This window comes from Gopherus flavomarginatus, chromosome 12 (assembly GCF_025201925.1).
Source record: "Gopherus flavomarginatus isolate rGopFla2 chromosome 12, rGopFla2.mat.asm, whole genome shotgun sequence".
NCBI classification, from domain to species: Eukaryota; Metazoa; Chordata; order Testudines; family Testudinidae; genus Gopherus; species Gopherus flavomarginatus.
The window spans coordinates 9263390-9281391 of NC_066628.1; the positions used below are offsets into that span (position 1 = coordinate 9263390).

The following is an 18002-nucleotide window of genomic DNA, read 5'->3' on the forward strand; positions in this document are numbered from 1 at the left end:
AGCTCTGAGCTCTTCGTTTCCTTACGGTTCCCTTCCTATTTTTAGCACAGTCAACTGATATAAAAGAGAAACAGAAAATATATTAAAACAATTTCCAGTATTGTTATACATTGAGGCCGCGTCTTTTCGTTTGTTTGTTTGTTTTAAAAAAAACCAGTTTCATTGCTATTTTGTTTTACTCTCCAAGGGCTTACAGAAATGTAGGAGGATGAATAAGATGTGGCTGGAATCATCAGCCTCCAGCAATCTCCACCCCAATGAAGAGGGCTGGTGGAGGATTTGAGAAAGAAGCAGTTATCTCAACTACTGAGCACTGGTGAAGATAGAGAAAGAAGTAGAGAAGCTATGGATCCCTGATAGGGGGCAGTCAGCATTTGAAAGGTTACTTTTCCTCTCTCTTGCCTGGGCTAGAAGAGCCTCAACTCTCTTAGGAGCATGGAGTTGTCAATTTGTCTTCTCTTCATGACCTACTAAAGGTCCCAGACAGCCTCAGCAGGTTGAGAGAACAAAGAGTGGATTCCATTGTGCCCTGAGAACATAAGGGAGAGAGTGATGTCTAAGAGTGCAAGATCAAATGCCTGACGTGGGGCTTGAACCCACAACCTTGAGATTAAGAGTCTCATGCTCTACCAACTGAGCTAGTCAGGCTAGGACTGAAGGCATTGCAAAGGCTCAGAGAGTGCAAAAGAAGAGCGAAGGAAGTTTCTTTGCATGCTAAGATTCGTTTCCTGATATTTGCCTTCTTTGCTGGTTCTTTCGCTCTCCAGCTAGCAAACAGGGCCCGTTCCAAGGCTCGTTAGATGCTGGTGTCTAGATCAGAGAAGTGGGGTTCATCTAGCAGCTGCTCAGAGAAACCTGTGCAGGAGGGTGGAATTTAGGATTCTCCCACCAGGAGGAGGTGCTGTTTCTCAACAAAAGCTTCTCAGCACCAAACAGGGGGCAGACAAGACAGTTCCCCGCCGGCCGCCAGACACATCTTTTTGCAGAGAATCAGAACCCCCTGGGGTAAAACTCCTCCAAGGATGCGCGGCTCCAGGAATGTCAGAGAAGGGAAGGACTGTTTGCTTTAGGAGGTGGGTGCGGAAACCTGCAGGTCGTTAGGTCCCTCCAGCGTCCGATGAAACCATTTGTGGGGAAGGGGCCGGGGTAGACAAAGACAGGAAAGAAGGGCTTGCAGCCCCTGTGCAAACACCATGTTCCCAGCGGTCCGAGAGAAGTGGGTGGGGGTTCGAGCATTTTGGCTGTTTTCTGAGAGCACAGAACTGACAACCTGGCAATGCTCAGAGCCCCATTCCACAGAGTCAGAATGCTATCAGCTCCCAGGGAGGGGGAGGAACACCTGTCCCTAAGTTTCTACGCAAGGACTCCTATCGGCTGCGTGTCTTTCCCTGAGAGGGTGGCGTTGGGGTAAGCGAAAGGAGGGGAGGCTTGTTCCTCTTGAGTTTTCTTTGTGTTGGTCTTGTGATCCTGAGAGAGGAAGCCGAAACATCATTTGAGTTTGTTCAGTGCCTTCGGTTGGGCTACGGTTGTGATCCTGAGCACAGGGGTTCCAGCTCTTAACCCCTCAGGGGAATGGACAAAGGACGAACTTAATCTGTTGGACAGAAAGGAGCCTGAAAAAATCAGCGTATGCTTCCGGTTCCTCCGTCAGGATCACAAGAGAAACCCAGAAAATCCCAAGAGGAACAATTCTTCTCTGCTTTATTTACCTCCATCGCAGTCCTCTCCACCTCTTCTTCTGCCTACCTAGTGGCTCTTGGATGGAAAAAGGTCCTTGAGCTGATAGAATTTCTGAGATAGAAACTGAGAGAGGGGCTTTAAGACCTCCTGATAGGATGTTGACACAATCTAAGAAGGCTCTTGGTTGTAGCTGCCTCCTATCTCTGCTCCCTAGGTTGTCAATTCTGTACCCTCAGGAAGCAGCCAAACCAGAGTAGGTGAGAGCACCCAGTTTAGGGCTCAAGCCCAAACCCTGAGACTAAGAGTCTTACCATCCATTTATCAGTGTTTACTGTACTGCTCCCTTCTTTCTCCGCCTGTAGGTTTGACATCCATACCTTATCAATTTCAAGCAATGCCAACTTTCTGGTGGGGAATAAACAGGGATTTACTCAACTAGGTGCCTTGAACGCATGGATTCTGAAGGTATTGAATATTCCCTCTAACTTCTCTACAAAAGCTCCTCAGCAAGTGCTCTTCCAGACCACTTGTTGAGGTAGTGTCAGGAGTGGGATTTGAACCCATGCCACCTGAGAGAAATCAGAAGGCCCCCTTGTGGGAAAGACAGAGCCTTGAGTCTGGTGCCTTAGACCACTCAGACATCCTGACATTAAGACACCAAACAGCTGTCTCAACCCTTATTTTCTTCAACTTTGTATGAGCCGCTCAAGGAGGCCAAGACAGCATCTCTCTTTCAACACCTACATCACATCTGGTTTTTAGACACCAGCACCCTCATCTAAAGTTGCAGGTTTCCTACAACCCTGTGCATTCTGAGCTGTCTAATCTTCCCCCCTCACTTATTCGGGGAATAAAAGATGGACACTAGGATAGAGACACTTAACTTAATGAGAACCTCAAAGTCCCGCACGGTGGGCCACATAGTCGAGCAGCCAGCACTCACAATCGGTACCGGCCTTGTTTGTTTTTTTTTCCAAAATAGCTCAGCATTCAGGGTGTTGAGCCCTTCTGGAAATCTTGCAAAAGAGTTTGGAGCCTGAATTGGAGTTGAGTTCTTATGAAAAGGAGGTTTTTGTTTTGTTTCACCAAGAAAATTGGGGGAAAAAGATTAATCTAAGGTGAACCTGAATGTTTCTTGCCATTTTCATTCAGCTCCACTAGGCTGTTTTGAAAGCTGGTTCATTCCCCATTACAGAGGGTCCAAGCAGAGAGAGCGAAGGAACCCCTGTGCTCAGCATCACAAGCTGAGCCCAAGGAAAAGCATTGAAACACGCTTAAATGACACTTTAGGTTCATCTGTCAGAATGACAAGAGCAAGACAAAGAAATCTCAAGAGGAAGAGTCCTCTGCTTTCATTTACCCCATCGCAACCCTCTTGACTTCTTCTTCTGCCTGCCTAGAGGCCCGTCCAGGAAAATCACTCAGCTGATTATAATTTGGGTAGAGAAACCCAGGGAGGACTTGTGCTCCCCCTCCATGTGAGCGGATAGCATTCTGACTTGGTCTAAGGGGAGGGGGCGTCTCTCAGCTTTGGCTTCCCCAGTTTGTCAACTCGGTGCAGGCAGGAAGCAGGCTTTCCTCAGCTTTCGCAAGCCACTTTCTGTCCAAATTGGGAAACCGGTCCAGTCTCCATTCCCCTGTGAGAACAAGAGCAGAGAGTGAAGGTACTCCTCTGCTCACTTTCACCAACTGAACCCAATTCGAAGCATTGAAAGAAATGGAATTACGCTTCCCGTTCCTCCGTCAGGATCACCAGAGAAACAAAGAAAAATCCGGAGGAACAATTCTTCTCTCTGTTATCTACCCCCAACGCAATCCTCTCCGCTTCTTCTGCCTCCCTCGAGGCTCTTCCAGGGAGAAAAATCATTGAGCTGATAGGATTTGGGGGATAGAAAACGAGAGAGGGGGTTTGATAGCTCCTGAGAGGATGTTGACACGATCAAAGAGCTCTCTCGGTTTTAGAAGCCTCCTATCCTGTCTCCTTTGTTGTCAATTCTGTGCCGTCAGGAAGCAGCGAAAGCAGGGTAGGTAGGGCACTCGGTGACATTGCGCTCCATACGTTTTACGGAAATATACTTATAAGTGTGAGTGTGATGTAAGTGGAATATGCTTTATGCAAAAGGTCTCTTGTAAGGTATCATAACAAAGGTTCTAAGCTACTGAAGAAATGCCTCCTATTTGTATGCATGTCTCATTCTTGTATCTGAAGCCAGAAATATGAAGTCTAACGCTGAGGTCCTATTGTAATTGTGCAAAGCGTGGGCCACTAATGGTGGCTGAAAACCTTGACGGCTCCCATTGACCCAGACAATTGGTTGTAAATGGTTTTTTGACCTGCAAACCTTCCTGTGTACGTGTGGGCCAAGCCAGGAAGAATGGAGACTAGGGGTCTTACAGAGACCACGATCCTAGAATCCATCTTAAATCAGGTCTTTTTCCATTTAGAAGGAAGAGTGAGGACCCAGAGAGACAAAAGATTCCCACCTTATGCCAAAGGTAGAAAAGGGGGTGAAGCAGGACAAAGGGGCTGCCAGTCATGAGAAAACCCCTGCTAAGATGTCTGCTGGAAGTAAGAAGGACCGTAGCAGAGGAAAGGATTGGGCTCAGACTAGGAAGGTGTCTAGTCTGTGAAAGAAGCTGATTGGAACCACCTCTGAGGGTGAGCTGTTCCCTGGAATCAGTTTCTTTATGTCTTAGGCTTAGGTTTTGTTTTATTTTGCTTGGTGACTTCCTTTGTTCTGTCTGTTATGATTGAAACCACTTAACTCCTCCTTTTTATACTTAATTAAAATGACTTTTGTTTCTTAATAAACCCAGAGTAAGTGATTAATTGCTGGGGGAGCAAACCGCTGTGCATATCTCTCTGTCAGTGATCTAGAGGGTGAAGAATTTAGGAATTTACCCTGTGTAAGCTTTATAGAGAGTACAAGGGATTTGTTTGGGATTTTGGATCCCACTGGGAGCTGAGTGTCTGGGTGCTGGAGACAGATGCTGAGCTGTTTTTAGTTAGAGTCTGCAGCTTTGGGGGTGTGGCCCAGAGCCTGGGTCTGTGTTGCAGCAGGCTAGGGTGTCTGGCTTAACAAGGCAGAGTTCTGGAGTCCCAGGCTGGCAGGGAAAACGGGCTCGGAAGTAATTTCAGTCCCAAGGGGATCTCTGTGACCAAACCCATCACAGTGGCATTGTCGAGCAGGATATGTGCCCAGCTGATTGCTTTGAGACACTGGTAGTGATTTTTAAGTGTGTTGTCTGGAGGACAGACAAAGTGCTTATTCGGGAAAGGAAAGATGACTCCTTTGGTTGCAAAATTGACTGGGAAAGCTCTGGATATATTCAGTAAGATGCCTATTGCTGTGGCTTCAAACTATGGTCTATTTAAGGAATTGGTTTTGAAACAGGTTCAGATTATGCCCAAAACCTAGAGGATTAAATTCACAACTCTTTCAACTCCCAGAGCCCTTCTATAGCACAGATGATTTGTATACACCTTCACCGTGAGCCAAATTGGCAGGTTTCCAGGAGCCCTGTGAGTCCTATGTTGTTTTAGTCTCCCTGCTGATTTATTAGGAGAATAAAAGATGGACACCAGAACTGAGGCAGACTACGGAGACCGCATTCTGAGAAAACAATGGTGAACCTCCAACGCCAGCAGTGTGGGCCACTTAGACAGGTAACCAGCACCCACAATCTTGACAAGCTTTTTTCCAAAATAACTCATCTTTTGGAAAAATAGGTGGAGCCTTTTTGACAATCTGGCTAAAGATTTTAGTGCCTAACTGGGAGCCTAGTTCTTCTGAAAATCTGTCCCTAGTGGTGGGTGTGAGACCTTCTGAAAATTCTGGCCAATGTGTCTGGAAGCTCCAAGAACCTTCACAACTTTGAGCATTTACTAGAAGAGGATGAACAAAACCTTCCTTCCTTGACCTACAATTAGCTTGAGCACAGGCTGAGGTTTCAAGAGAATTGATTTTATTCTTAGATGCAATGCGAAACAAACACCCCCCTGTAGACATTGGAAGAGGGAGTCTGAAATGGATCTGCCACTAAACCCCGTTGCCTTTCATCAGTAGCCACCTGAGCAAGAGGGTAACCATTGGCCTAGAGGTGAAAGGCCCATAGCCCATGCTCAGAAGTCTTCAGCAGCTAGATCTTAGGAATGGAAAAGCTTAATGATCTTTCTCTGGGGTGGTTACTTCGAAAGACTTGTATATAGCGCTGGGTGAAAGATTTTTGGATGAATATTCTGTTTAGTGAAATATTTTGGTGGACCCAAAATGATTGTGTGGTTTCAGCAAGAAAAGTGAAAAAAAAGAAAAAAATCTGCAATGTTGTTCTAATTTAGGTTAGGCTAGGTAACAGGGAAAACTGAATTGTTCACACAAGTGAGTGTATTTGTCTGAAAGAGTGTGGAGGCTGGGCTTTAAGGGACAGAGAGCCATATTGTAGTAGTTGGTAGCTTTTGCTTTCCCCATGGCCTCCAAAGAGTTTTCAAGCTTTCTGGAGGAGGCCAGGAAGTTGCATTCTTCATGTTGAAGGACAAGTTTGGAAGGAAGGGTAGACTGTTGTTGAAGAAGAGAATAATTCCCTGACGAGGAAGTGAACCCAGGCACTTGGTGATGAAAGCACCATAGCCTAACCACTTGACCACCAGGGAGATTGCTTTTGGGTTGTTGGGCTTGACTTTCTAGACCTACTTTCTGTTCAACTGAGGCCATTCGTTCTTCTTCAAAGGAGGTTAACACAAGCTCTGAGCTCTTCGTTTCCTTACGGTTCCCTTCTTATTTTTAGCACAGTCAACTGATATAAAAGAGAAACAGAAAATATATTAAAACAATTTCCAGTATTGTTATACATTGAGGCCGCGTCTTTTCGTTTGTCTGTTTGTTTTAAAAAAAACCAGTTTCATTGCTATTTTGTTTTACTCTCCAAGGGCTTACAGAAATGTAGGAGGATGAATAAGATGTGGCTGGAATCATCAGCCTCAAGCAATCTCCACCTCAATGAAGAGGGCTGGTGGAGGAATTGAGAAAGAAGCAGTTATCTCAACTACTGAGCACTGGCGAAGATATAGAAAGAAGTAGAGAAGCTATGGATCCCTGATGGGGGGCAATCAGCTTCTGAAAGGTTAACTTTTTCCCTCTCTTGCCTGGGCTAGAAGAGCCTCAACTCTCTTAGGAGCATGAAGTTGTCAGTTTGTCTTCTCTTCATGACCTACTAAAGGTTCCAGATAGCCTCAGCTGGTTGGGAGAACAAAGAGTGGATTCCATTGTGCCCTGAGAACATAAGGGAGAGAGTGATGTCTAAGAGTGCAAGATCAAACGCCTGACGTGGGGCTTGAACCCACAACCTTGAGATTAAGAGTCTCACGCTCTACCAACTGAGTTAGTCAGGCTAGGACTGAAGGCATTGCAAGGGCTCAGAGAGTGCAAAAGAAGAGCGAAGGAAGTTTCTTTGCGTGCTAAGATTCGTTTCCTGATATTTGCCTTCTTTGCTGGTTCTTTCGCTCTCCAGCTAGCAAACAGGGCCCGTTCCAAGGCTCGTTAGATGCTGGTGTCTAGATCAGAGAAGTGGGGTTCATCTAGCAGCTGCTCAGAGAAACCTGTGCAGGAGGGTGGAATTTAGGATTCTCCCACCAGGAGGAGGTGCTGTTTCTCAACAAAAGCTTCTCAGCACCAAACAGGGGGCAGACAAGACAGTTCCCCGCCGGCCGCCAGACACATCTTTTTGCAGGGAATCAGAACCCCCTGGGGTAAAACTCCCCCAAGGATGCGCGGCTCCAGGAATGTCAGAGAAGGGAAGGACTGTTTGCTTTAGGAGGTGGGTGCGGAAACCTGCAGGTCGTTAGGTCCCTCCAGCGTCCGATGAAACCATTTGTGGGGAAGGGGCCGGGGTAGACAAAGACAGGAAAGAAGGGCTTGCAGCCCCTGTGCAAACACCATGTTCCCAGCGGTCCGAGAGAAGTGGGTGGGGGTTCGAGCATTTTGGCTGTTTTCTGAGAGCACAGAACTGACAACCTGGCAATGCTCAGAGCCCCATTCCACAGAGTCAGAATGCTATCAGCTCCCAGGGAGGGGGAGGAACACCTGTCCCTAAGTTTCTACGCAAGGACTCCTATCGGCTGCGTGTCTTTCCCTGAGAGGGTGCGTTGGGGTAAGCGAAAGGAGGGGAGGCTTGTTCCTCTTGAGTTTTCTTTGTGTTGGTCTTGTGATCCTGAGAGAGGAAGCCGAAACATCATTTGAGTTTGTTCAGTGCCTTCGGTTGGGCTACGGTTGTGATCCTGAGCACAGGGGTTCCAGCTCTTAACCCCTCAGGGGAATGGACAAAGGACGAACTTAATCTGTTGGACAGAAAGGAGCCTGAAAAAATCAGCGTATGCTTCCGGTTCCTCCGTCAGGATCACAAGAGAAACCCAGAAAATCCCAAGAGGAACAATTCTTCTCTGCTTTATTTACCTCCATCGCAGTCCTCTCCACCTCTTCTTCTGCCTACCTAGTGGCTCTTGGATGGAAAAAGGTCCTTGAGCTGATAGAATTTCTGAGATAGAAACTGAGAGAGGGGCTTTGAGACCTCCTGATAGGATGTTGACACAATCTAAGAAGGCTCTTGGTTGTAGCTGCCTCCTATCTCTGCTCCCTAGGTTGTCAATTCTGTACCCTCAGGAAGCAGCCAAACCAGAGTAGGTGAGAGCACCCAGTTTAGGGCTCAAGCCCAAACCCTGAGACTAAGAGTCTTACCATCCATTTATCAGTGTTTACTGTACTGCTCCCTTCTTTCTCCGCCTGTAGGTTTGACATCCATACCTTATCAATTTCAAGCAATGCCAACTTTCTGGTGGGGAATAAACAGGGATTTACTCAACTAGGTGCCTTGAACGCATGGATTCTGAAGGTATTGAATATTCCCTCTAACTTCTCTACAAAAGCTCCTCAGCAAGTGCTCTTCCAGGCCACTTGTTGAGGTAGTGTCAGGAGTGGGATTTGAACCCATGCCACCTGAGGGAGACCAGAAGCCCCACTTGTGGGGGGGCAGAGTCTTGAGTCTAGTGCCTTATACCACTCAGCCATCCTGATGCTGAGACATGAAACAGCTCTCTCAACCCTTGTTTTCTTCAACATTGTATGAACCGCTCAAGAAGGCCAAGACAGTGTCTCTCTTTCAACACCTACGTCACATCTGGTTTTTAGACACCATCACCCTCATCTAAAGTTGCAGGTTTCCTACAACCCTGTGCGTTCTGAGGTGTTCTAATCTCCTCCCTCACTTATTAGGGGAATAAAAGATGGACACTAGGATAGAGACACTTAGCTTAACGAGAACCTCAAACTCCCGCGCGGTGGGCCGCATAGTCAAGCAGCCAGCGCTCACAATTGGTACCGGCCTTGTTTGTTTTTTCTTCCAAAATAGCTCAGCACTCAGGGTGTTGAGCCCTTCTGGAAATCTTGCAAAAGAGTTTGGAGCCTGAATGGGAGTTGAGTTCTTATGAAAAGGAGGTTTTTGTTTTGTTTCACCAAGAAAATTGGAGGAAAAAGATTAATCTTAGGTGAACCTGGATGTTTCTTGCTGTTTGCGTTCAGCTCCACTAGGCTGTTTCGAAAGCTGGTTCATTCCCCATTACAGAGGGTCCAAGCAGAGAGAGTGAAGGACCCCTTGTGCTCAGCATCACAAGCTGAGCCCAAGGAAAAGCATTGAAAGACGCTCAAATGACGCTTTAGGTTCATCCATCAGAATGACAAGAGCAAGACAAAGAAAACTCAAGAGGAAGAGTCCTCTGCTTTCATTTACCCCATCGCAACCCTCTTGACTTCTTCTTCTGCCTACCTAGAGGCTCGTCCAGGAAAATCAGTCAGCTGATTATAATTTGGGCAGAGAAACCCCGGGGGGGCTTGTGCTCCCCCTCCATGTGAGCGGATAGCATTCTGACTTTGTCTGCAGGATCTCTCAGCTTTGGCTTCCCCAGTTTGTCAACTCGGTGCAGGCAGGAAGCAGGTTCTCCTCGGCTTTTGCAAGCCACTTCCTGTCCAAATTGGGAAACCGATCCAGTCTCCATTCCCCTATGAGAACAAGAGCAGAGAGTGAAGGAACGCCTCTGCTCATTTTCACCAACTGAAACCAATCCGAGGCATCAAAAAAAAATGGAATTATGCTTCCCGTTCCTCCATCAGGATCAGCAGGGAAACACAAAAAATCCCAAGAGGAACAATTCTTCTCTTTTTTATTTACTCCCATCGCAATCCTCTCTGCTTCTTCTGCCTCCCTCGAGGCTCTTCCAGAGACAAAAATCATTGAGCTGATAGGATTTGGGGGATAGAAAGTGAGAGAGGGAGTTTGATACCTCCTGAGAGGATGTTGACATGATAGAACAGCTCTCTCCGTTTTAGAAGCCTCGTATCCTTGCTCTTTTGTTGTCAATTCTGTGCTGTCAGGAAGCAGCGAAAGCAGGGTAGGTAGGGCACCCGGTGACTTTGCACTCCGTAGTTTTTATGAAAATATGCTGATAAGGGTGAGTATGATGTAACTGGAATATGCTTTATGCAAAAGGTCTCTTGTAAGGTATCATAACAAAGGTTCTAAGTTACTGAAGAAATGCCTCCTATTTGTATGCATGTCTCCTTCTTGTATCTGAAGCTAGAAATATGAAGTCTAACTCTGAGATCCTATTGTAATTATGCAAAGCGTGGGCCATTAATGGTGGTTTTTAACCTTGACGGCTCCCATTGACCCAGACAATTGGTTGTAAATGGTTTTTTGACCTGCAAACCTTCCTGTGTACGTGTGGGCCAAGCCAAGAAGAATGGAGACTAGGGGTCTTACAGTGACCACAATACTGGAATCCATCTTAAATCTTGTATTTTTCCATTTAGATTGTTCCCGAACGGCCTCACAATTTGCCAGTGTTTTTATGACTTACTCAGAACAACGCTTCCTTGGGTCTTGTCCCGTAGCGGCCCTACTCTACTTGCACTATGTTGATGACATCTTCATCATCTGGACCCACGGGAAGGAGGCCCTTTTGTAATTCCACAAGGATTTTAACTATTTCCACCCCACCGTCAACCTCATCCTGGACTAGTCTACACAGAAGATCCACTTCCTGGACACTACACTGCAATTAAGCGATGGTCACATAAACACCACCCTATACCAGAAACCTACTAACCGGTATACTTACCTACAGGCCTCCAGCTTTCATCCAGGCCACATCTCATGATCCTTTGTCTATAGCCAAGCCTTAAGATAAAACCACATTTGCTGCAATCCCTCAGAGAGAGACGCACACGTACATGAATAAGTAATACCCATCTGGGGTATTGAAGAAAGAGACTAACAGAGACAAAAGGGTACGCAGATGTCACCTACTACAAGACAGGCCCAACAAATAAAGTAACCGAACGCCACTAACCATCACCTACAGCCCCCAACTAAAACCTCTCCAGCACATCATGAAGGATCTACAACCATCCTGAAGGATGATCTCACTCTTACAGACCTTGGGGGACAGGCCAGTCCTCACTTACAGACAGTCCCCTAACCTGAAGCAAATACTCACCAGCAACTACTCACCACACAACAGAAACACTAACCCAGAAAGCAGTGCCTGCAACAAACCCCATTGCCAACTCTGTCGGCATATCTATTCAATCGACACCATCGTAGGACATAACCACATCAGCCACGCCATCAGGGGCTCGTCCACCTGCACATCTACCAATGTGATATATGCCATCATGTGCCAGCAATGCCCCTCTGCCATGTACGCTGGCCAAACCAGACAGTCTCTAGGCAAAAGAATAAACGGACACAAATCAGACATCAAGAATTGTAACTTTCAAAAACCAGTAGGAAAGCATTTCAGTCTCCCTGGACACTCAATAACAGACTTAAAGTGGCTATTCCTCAACAAAAAAACTTCAAAAATAGACTCAAATTAATTTGAAAATTTGACATTATCAGATTAGGCCTGAATAAAGGCTGGGAGTGGCTGGGTCACTACAAAAAATCACTTTCCCTATGTTGATAATTACACCTTCTTGTCAACTGTTGGGAATGGTCCACATCTACCATTATTGAACTGGCCTCATTAGCACTGACTCCACTTGGTAAAGCAACTCCCATCTTTTCATGTGCTGTATATTTATACCTGCTTACGGTATTTTTCACTCCATGCATCTGATGAAGTGGGTTATAGCCCACAAAAGCTTATGCCCAAATAAATTTGTTAGTTTCTAAGGTGCCCCAAGAACTCATTGGTTAAATATGGACAAGTAATTGCTGATATAACTATTGTGAATATGTTTATAGTAAATGAGGGAGGCAGAAGTTTACTAAACTAACTATTGTGGGTATGTTAATAGTAAATAAAGTAGGTGGGAACTTCCTGAACTGGTAAGATTGCCTTAGACAATCTGCAAAATGATTGGTGTGTACAAAATTTGCAAAGCTATTGGTCCTTACATGCAAGACGCATAGATGTTGGTAGCTAGGGAAGATGTCTATTAAGTGTGTAGTGTTTGATATGAATTGGAATTCTGGTATCACCTTGCACATAAGCCCCCTGGATCTGGGCCTGGCCAGCATGGATAAAGAGCTGTTACATGCCTAATAAAAAAGCCTTAGTGTTGAGCTGGAGTTGAAATGAGATGGGTTTTTTTGGATTCCAGAGAACTGGATAAAGCGTTCCAGAACTGGGTGAGGTATTCTGGATGAGCCAAGTGGAAAGGTCTTGGAGGGAATCCCAACAATGATATCAAAGTTTCCCAACACAATGAAGTCTTCTGAATGTCATCACCATGTCAGATACATATTAGAATCTTCCTCAACTCCTCCAACAAGGCTTTATTAGTTTGGGATTGACAGATTAGCAGATTGAATAGGAAAATCTTGAAAAAAACTCCAGTTGACTTCAGTGAGGGCTTAAAAAAGGCCATTTTCCTACTTTTCATCTGAAAAATTTCGATCACACTCTCAGTCATGTCCGTAGGGAATGAAGTCTTCAAGTCATTGCCGAAACACGGTAGGCTGGGGACATTTGCTCACTTCTTTGCCACACTGATGCTCTGAGTTGCTTTGGTTCTGTTCATAAATACTATACCCTCTGCAAAATTGCATCTAATTTGCTAAATCTGTTTTAACCCTTCACGGTCTAATGGAACAATTAATCACAGTGAACCAAATTCAGAATCATGGTGGACCAGTTCAGTGGTTTTAGTAAAAATAAAATAAACAAACCCAACAACAATATTTGCTAAGCAGGGTTTTCTTTTTTTAGGCTGGGATATTCAAATATATTGAATGGAAGTGGAGTGCCTAACTCCCTTAGGATTTTTGCTTTCTTTCTTTATTTTCCCAGCAGCTCCTGCCTGCTTGACTTTGTTCTCTGTAGGGAACTCTTGGCTTGTTATGCCCATACCAGTGACCCTCATGTGGTTCAGAGATTCTGCCCCAGAGGAGCCATCTAGAGAATGGAAATTGGTTGCCTCCTGTGATTCAGACTGTGAATATGATAAAAAGGTTCATTTGTTCCACAGATTCAGCACACCATCCAGAAGTTCATTCAATAGGAGCTTGCATCTCTCTTCTATTCTGAACAGACAGATACTCCTGCTATTTCTTCTCAGCGTCCTTTGACACCAGTCATTGTTATTGTTTCCATTACAAGGACAACCAAAGTGGCCGCTGGTTGAGCTTTGAGGGAACAGCATGAGAGAATCACCAAGGGCAGGAGTTTCAAATTGCCTCAGACTCCTTTTGAAAAGCTCCTGATTTTGGAAATGCAAGTAGCCCTAACAGCCAATGCTTCGGAAACTTGTGTATTATCCCCAAAATTAAGGTAGCCTTCTAGACTAGGAGTTTCAAACGCAGCACATTTAGAAGGTGGCATAGGTTTCCTAGATTCATGAATTTCAAGGCCAGAAGGGACCATTATTATGATTTAGTCTGACATCCTGTATAACTAGGCTTGAAAAAATTCGAATTTTGCTTTTTTTTAAAATATATTTTTGTTGGATAATATCAATGTTTATTTGTAAACATTTTTATCACTTTAAATTTTCACAGCTGTGGGAAATTTAGGTGGGGCGGGAGGTCAGACAATAATTATGGAATGACAGTGGACATTGAGATTCAAAAAGTTTAAGCTTTATAACCCTTACAACACAAATTGTCACTGTCACACGTCCAAATATACGAAGTAAATAGCCTTAAATTAAACTCAGATGAGTTCTCAAGCAACATTTTTCTTATGTTGCTGAGCGATACATTTCTATTATCAACAGAAATATTTTTTCAATATTTTATGTGTGTGCATGGTGAAATTGACATTTAATGACATTTACTGATAAAAAGCTGATACCTCCTAGTCCGCTTATGCAGCATTCATTATAGCTCATTTTATACACATTAAGGTTTGACTCTAATAAATGCTCCAGCAACATTTTTCTACCTTTGCCTATGTCTAAATTTCAATGATCAATGGCAATATTTTTCCGTTGGTTTGAGTGTGTACATTGAAATCAATGTTCAGTGACATTTACAGATAAAAAACAAATGCTTCAAAGCATATGTATAACATAAGCTGAAGAATCCCACCAAATAATTCCTGTATAAATTGTATGTGAGATATAGCAGATAGAAATGCAGGGTTGTTTTTTTTTTTTTTTAAAAAAAAGCCTAGTTTAGTGGCTAGAACAACCAGTTAGGACTCAGGAAGCCTATAGTTTACCCCAGCTCAGCCATTCACCTGCTATGTGACCTTGGGTAGGTGTTTTCCTCCCTTTGTTTCACCACACACCCTTTATTTAGCTTGTAAGCTCACTGGACTGGGGCAGGGCTATCTCTTACTGTGTGTCTATACAGTGTAAACAGGGCTCTAATCTCAGTTGTCACCTCTAATTGCTAAGGTATTACAAATCATAGTGGACATGATGGGAAATGCCCAGATGAATTGTTATTAGGCATATTGATCCCTAGATGTAGCTTCCTTTTAATTTTCTAGGATTCTAAGCAGATAACCTCCAGTCTAAGCTCCATTATGAGTGTGCCAGACATGGCAATTTCGTGCAGTATCCTTGGGATACCTTACTGGATTAAGTTTAAGTATTTTGGAGGTCCATTGTATTCAGTGAATGGTTTCTGTATTATTGTGGGTCAGAATTGTATGCTACCTCTCAATGGGGGAGATGTGACAGATGTGAGATGTAGGGGGTTCAACAAACTGAATTGAAAAATGTGCCAGACAAGAACAGATTTTTGAGACAAAAGTGGGGGATATTCCTGAGAACTATGTAGGGGGAGGTGAATGCAAATTCTCCACCTATGCTTATGCAAAATCCCAGCCACTTGTAGCTACACCCTGAGCAGTGAGCCATTGTCTGCTGATGACCTGTTACGTGATGATAAGATCAAAGGCCCAAGATATCTAAAGGAAAGACAGAACTTTTCATGGTTGTTCTGGTTCTGAATTAGTTATGAACTTGTAACTACAGGGAAAACCCAGTTGTGGATCTGACGGACTGACACCTACCAGAGCCAGAGGCTGGAGTTAGGTGACCTCTGTTAGTCTTTTTAGCATGCATGTAGGTTATTTTATTATTTTTAATATGTTTACTCTATAATGCTTTCACCCTACAATAAATGTCCTTGCTTATAAGGAACTGCATGGTTACATAACTGTGAGCCATTAAGCTGTTCATAGCCTTCAGAGAGAAAACAAAGCACGGATGCTGGCATGTGTAGGCTGTCTGGCTAAAAAGTATAGGCAGAGAACTGTGCAGCCTGGAGAAAGCCTAGTCAGGAGGGGGAGAAACATGGTTCTCTACCAAAGAAAGGTGACGGCTGAGGAGCCTAAAATGAGACCTTCAGTGGACCCCTGGGGAGAATCCAGGTGCAGTTGCCTTAAACTGTGACAATGAGTACCAGATGCTATGAGTGATCCCCAGCTCTACTCGGAGCATGTCAATTCTTCTCTAGGTGCCCCTCCTCTTCGTTGCAGTGAGAGTGGTGGGTAATAGAAATAAATTAACAACAACAGGAGTGTTAAACATTTCCCCCCTAAAAATCTCACAGAAGGGGCAATGAAAACCAATGAGATGTAAACTCTGAAGAATACTTGATTTTGTTTCATGTTGGTTCAATTAAAATATCTGGAATGTTCATAGCAAACTGGGCTAATAAAGAGAGAACAATAAGAGTTTGAAAATCAGCACTCTACAATTTTCACTGGAGTCTGTCCTGTTTCTTTCAGGACCCCTTTTGCAAAAAAAAGCTAAAACACTCTGAGATCTGTGTTTTACTGGAATGACTGCTTTCCATGTGGCTATTTCCCGTTATCAGATATGCATAGTGTTTATCTGTGAAGAGTTCTTCACCTCTTGGGAACTGCTGCAAATGAATTAATCAAGGACCATGGTCAGGTTTAACGAGCGAGAGTAAGGCACTTTGGAGTCCCACTTCAACATGGGTTGGGAAGATGCTTTTGCAACTGCAAAGTAGTATGATTAATATGCCTACTTTTTATACATTACTCTTATCACTGCAGTGATAGAAAATCAAATCAAATCTAATCTATCTCAGCTTCAAAAAGAAATGAAAAATCCGTTATTATTTTGCCTCTTTGTACTATACAATTCTATCTGAATACAGAATGCACCTATGGCTGCAGAAAGAAAACTCTCTACCACAAAATGTCTGGCTCCAACCCAATGTATTGCACTGGTACCAGGTTCTGCAACATAGAGGGGGGAGGAACCTTAAGCTGCTTTCACCTACTGCTGCTTTGTCCTCTTCCCCCTGCAGGGATGGAGAACCAGACAGAGGTGAGCGAGTTCGTTTTCCTGGGCTCACTAGTATGAGGATTCTTCAGTGTTATCTCTTTACCCTTTTCCTGCTGCTCTACATGGCCAGCATTTTGGGAAATGGAGCCACTGTGGCTGTGATACTGGCCGAGCCCCGGCTAAACACCCCCATGTACTTCTTCCTGGGAAATCTCTCCAGCCTAGACATCTTCTACTCCACAGTCACTGTGCCCAAGATGTTGGCCGGCTTCCTCTCAGGGCACCAGACCATTTCCCTCACCAACGGCCTGGCACAGCTTCATTTCTTCCATTTCCTGGGCAGCAGTGAGGCCATGCTGCTGGCTGTCATGACCTACGACCGCTACGTGGCCATCTGCAACCCACTGCACTACACACAGGTCATGAGCCCACAGGCCTACCTGCTGCTGGCAGGAGTCACCTGGGCCACTGGTTTCCTTCACGCCCTGATGCACACGATCATGACCTCCCGGTTGCACTTCTGTGGCCCCAACCATATCCACCACTTCTTCTGTGACATCAAGCCCCTGCTGAGCCTGGCCTGCAGCAGCACACGCCTCAACCTGAGCCTCCTCCACACCGTCACTGGGATTATTGGTGTGAGTCCATTCATCATCACGCTCCTCTCCTACCTCTACATCATCTCCTTCCTCTTCCTGCAGGTCCGGTCACGGGAAAGCAGGAGAAAGGCCTTCTCCACTTGCACCTCCCACCTCACCGTGATAGCACTGTACTATGGGACAGCAATCTTCGCCTACTTGCGTCCTTCTTCAGGAAGCTCCAAGGGAGAAGAGATGATCATCACCCTAGTGTACAGTGTCATCACCCCAGCTCTGAATCCCCTCATCTACCCCTGCAGAACAGTGAGGTGAAATACGCTACCAGGAAATTCATCACTAGAAAACTCTTCCTTGAAAGGAACTAAATAAAATGACTGCTTCTTGTTTTGAAGTGAAAAGGAGAGACGTTGACCAAGAGAATTATAATGTAGAGGATCTATCTTCAATATTCCCTGGAAAAATAGACTGTTGGAGACATTCTTGCAGTGACCAAGATGCAGATGGAAAAATGTCCTCCAAGGATTTCTTCATCTCTAATTGTTATGGGGGAAAATGTTTGGAGATTAATTTTAAATATTATTCCCAAACAAAATTGGTATAAAGATTTATAATACACATTAATTGAAGTTAAACTACTTTATAGAGATATTGCATAGATTCCAAAACCAAGCACTACAAATCTTGGAAGTTGAAGGTTAAGATTTCATTTAAAAGAAATCCAACCCTGTTAAGGTCCACAAATGCACAGATCAGGTTTGCGAATCACCTTAACTCTGTCACGTCACAGGCTCTTCCAACTTCTCTTCTTGTTAAAACACACTGAAATTTGGTACATAGGTCACATTTGAATATTTATTAGATGTAATTCTCATTTCCTCCCATTATTCATCATAAATGAAATTTCTTTTACTAGAAATCTCTACTCTGGCTTGTATTCACAGCTGGCAACTAATGCATA

The 18002-nt window shown here is 44.5% G+C and overlaps 2 non-coding genes and 1 pseudogene across 2 annotated transcripts; 1 reads left to right on the top strand and 2 right to left on the bottom strand.

Moving 5' to 3' along the window:
- Positions 1 to 575: 575 nt before the first annotated feature.
- TRNAK-CUU (transfer RNA lysine (anticodon CUU)) lies at positions 576 to 648 on the bottom strand. The gene has a single exon. It is a non-coding gene; the product is annotated as a tRNA-Lys (tRNA).
- A 6348-nt stretch (positions 649 to 6996) lies between these two features.
- TRNAK-CUU (transfer RNA lysine (anticodon CUU)) lies at positions 6997 to 7069 on the bottom strand. The gene has a single exon. It is a non-coding gene; the product is annotated as a tRNA-Lys (tRNA).
- Positions 7070 to 16469: 9400 nt separating this feature from the next.
- LOC127033341 (olfactory receptor 12D1-like) lies at positions 16470 to 17356 on the top strand (annotated as a pseudogene).
- Positions 17357 to 18002: the final 646 nt, after the last annotated feature.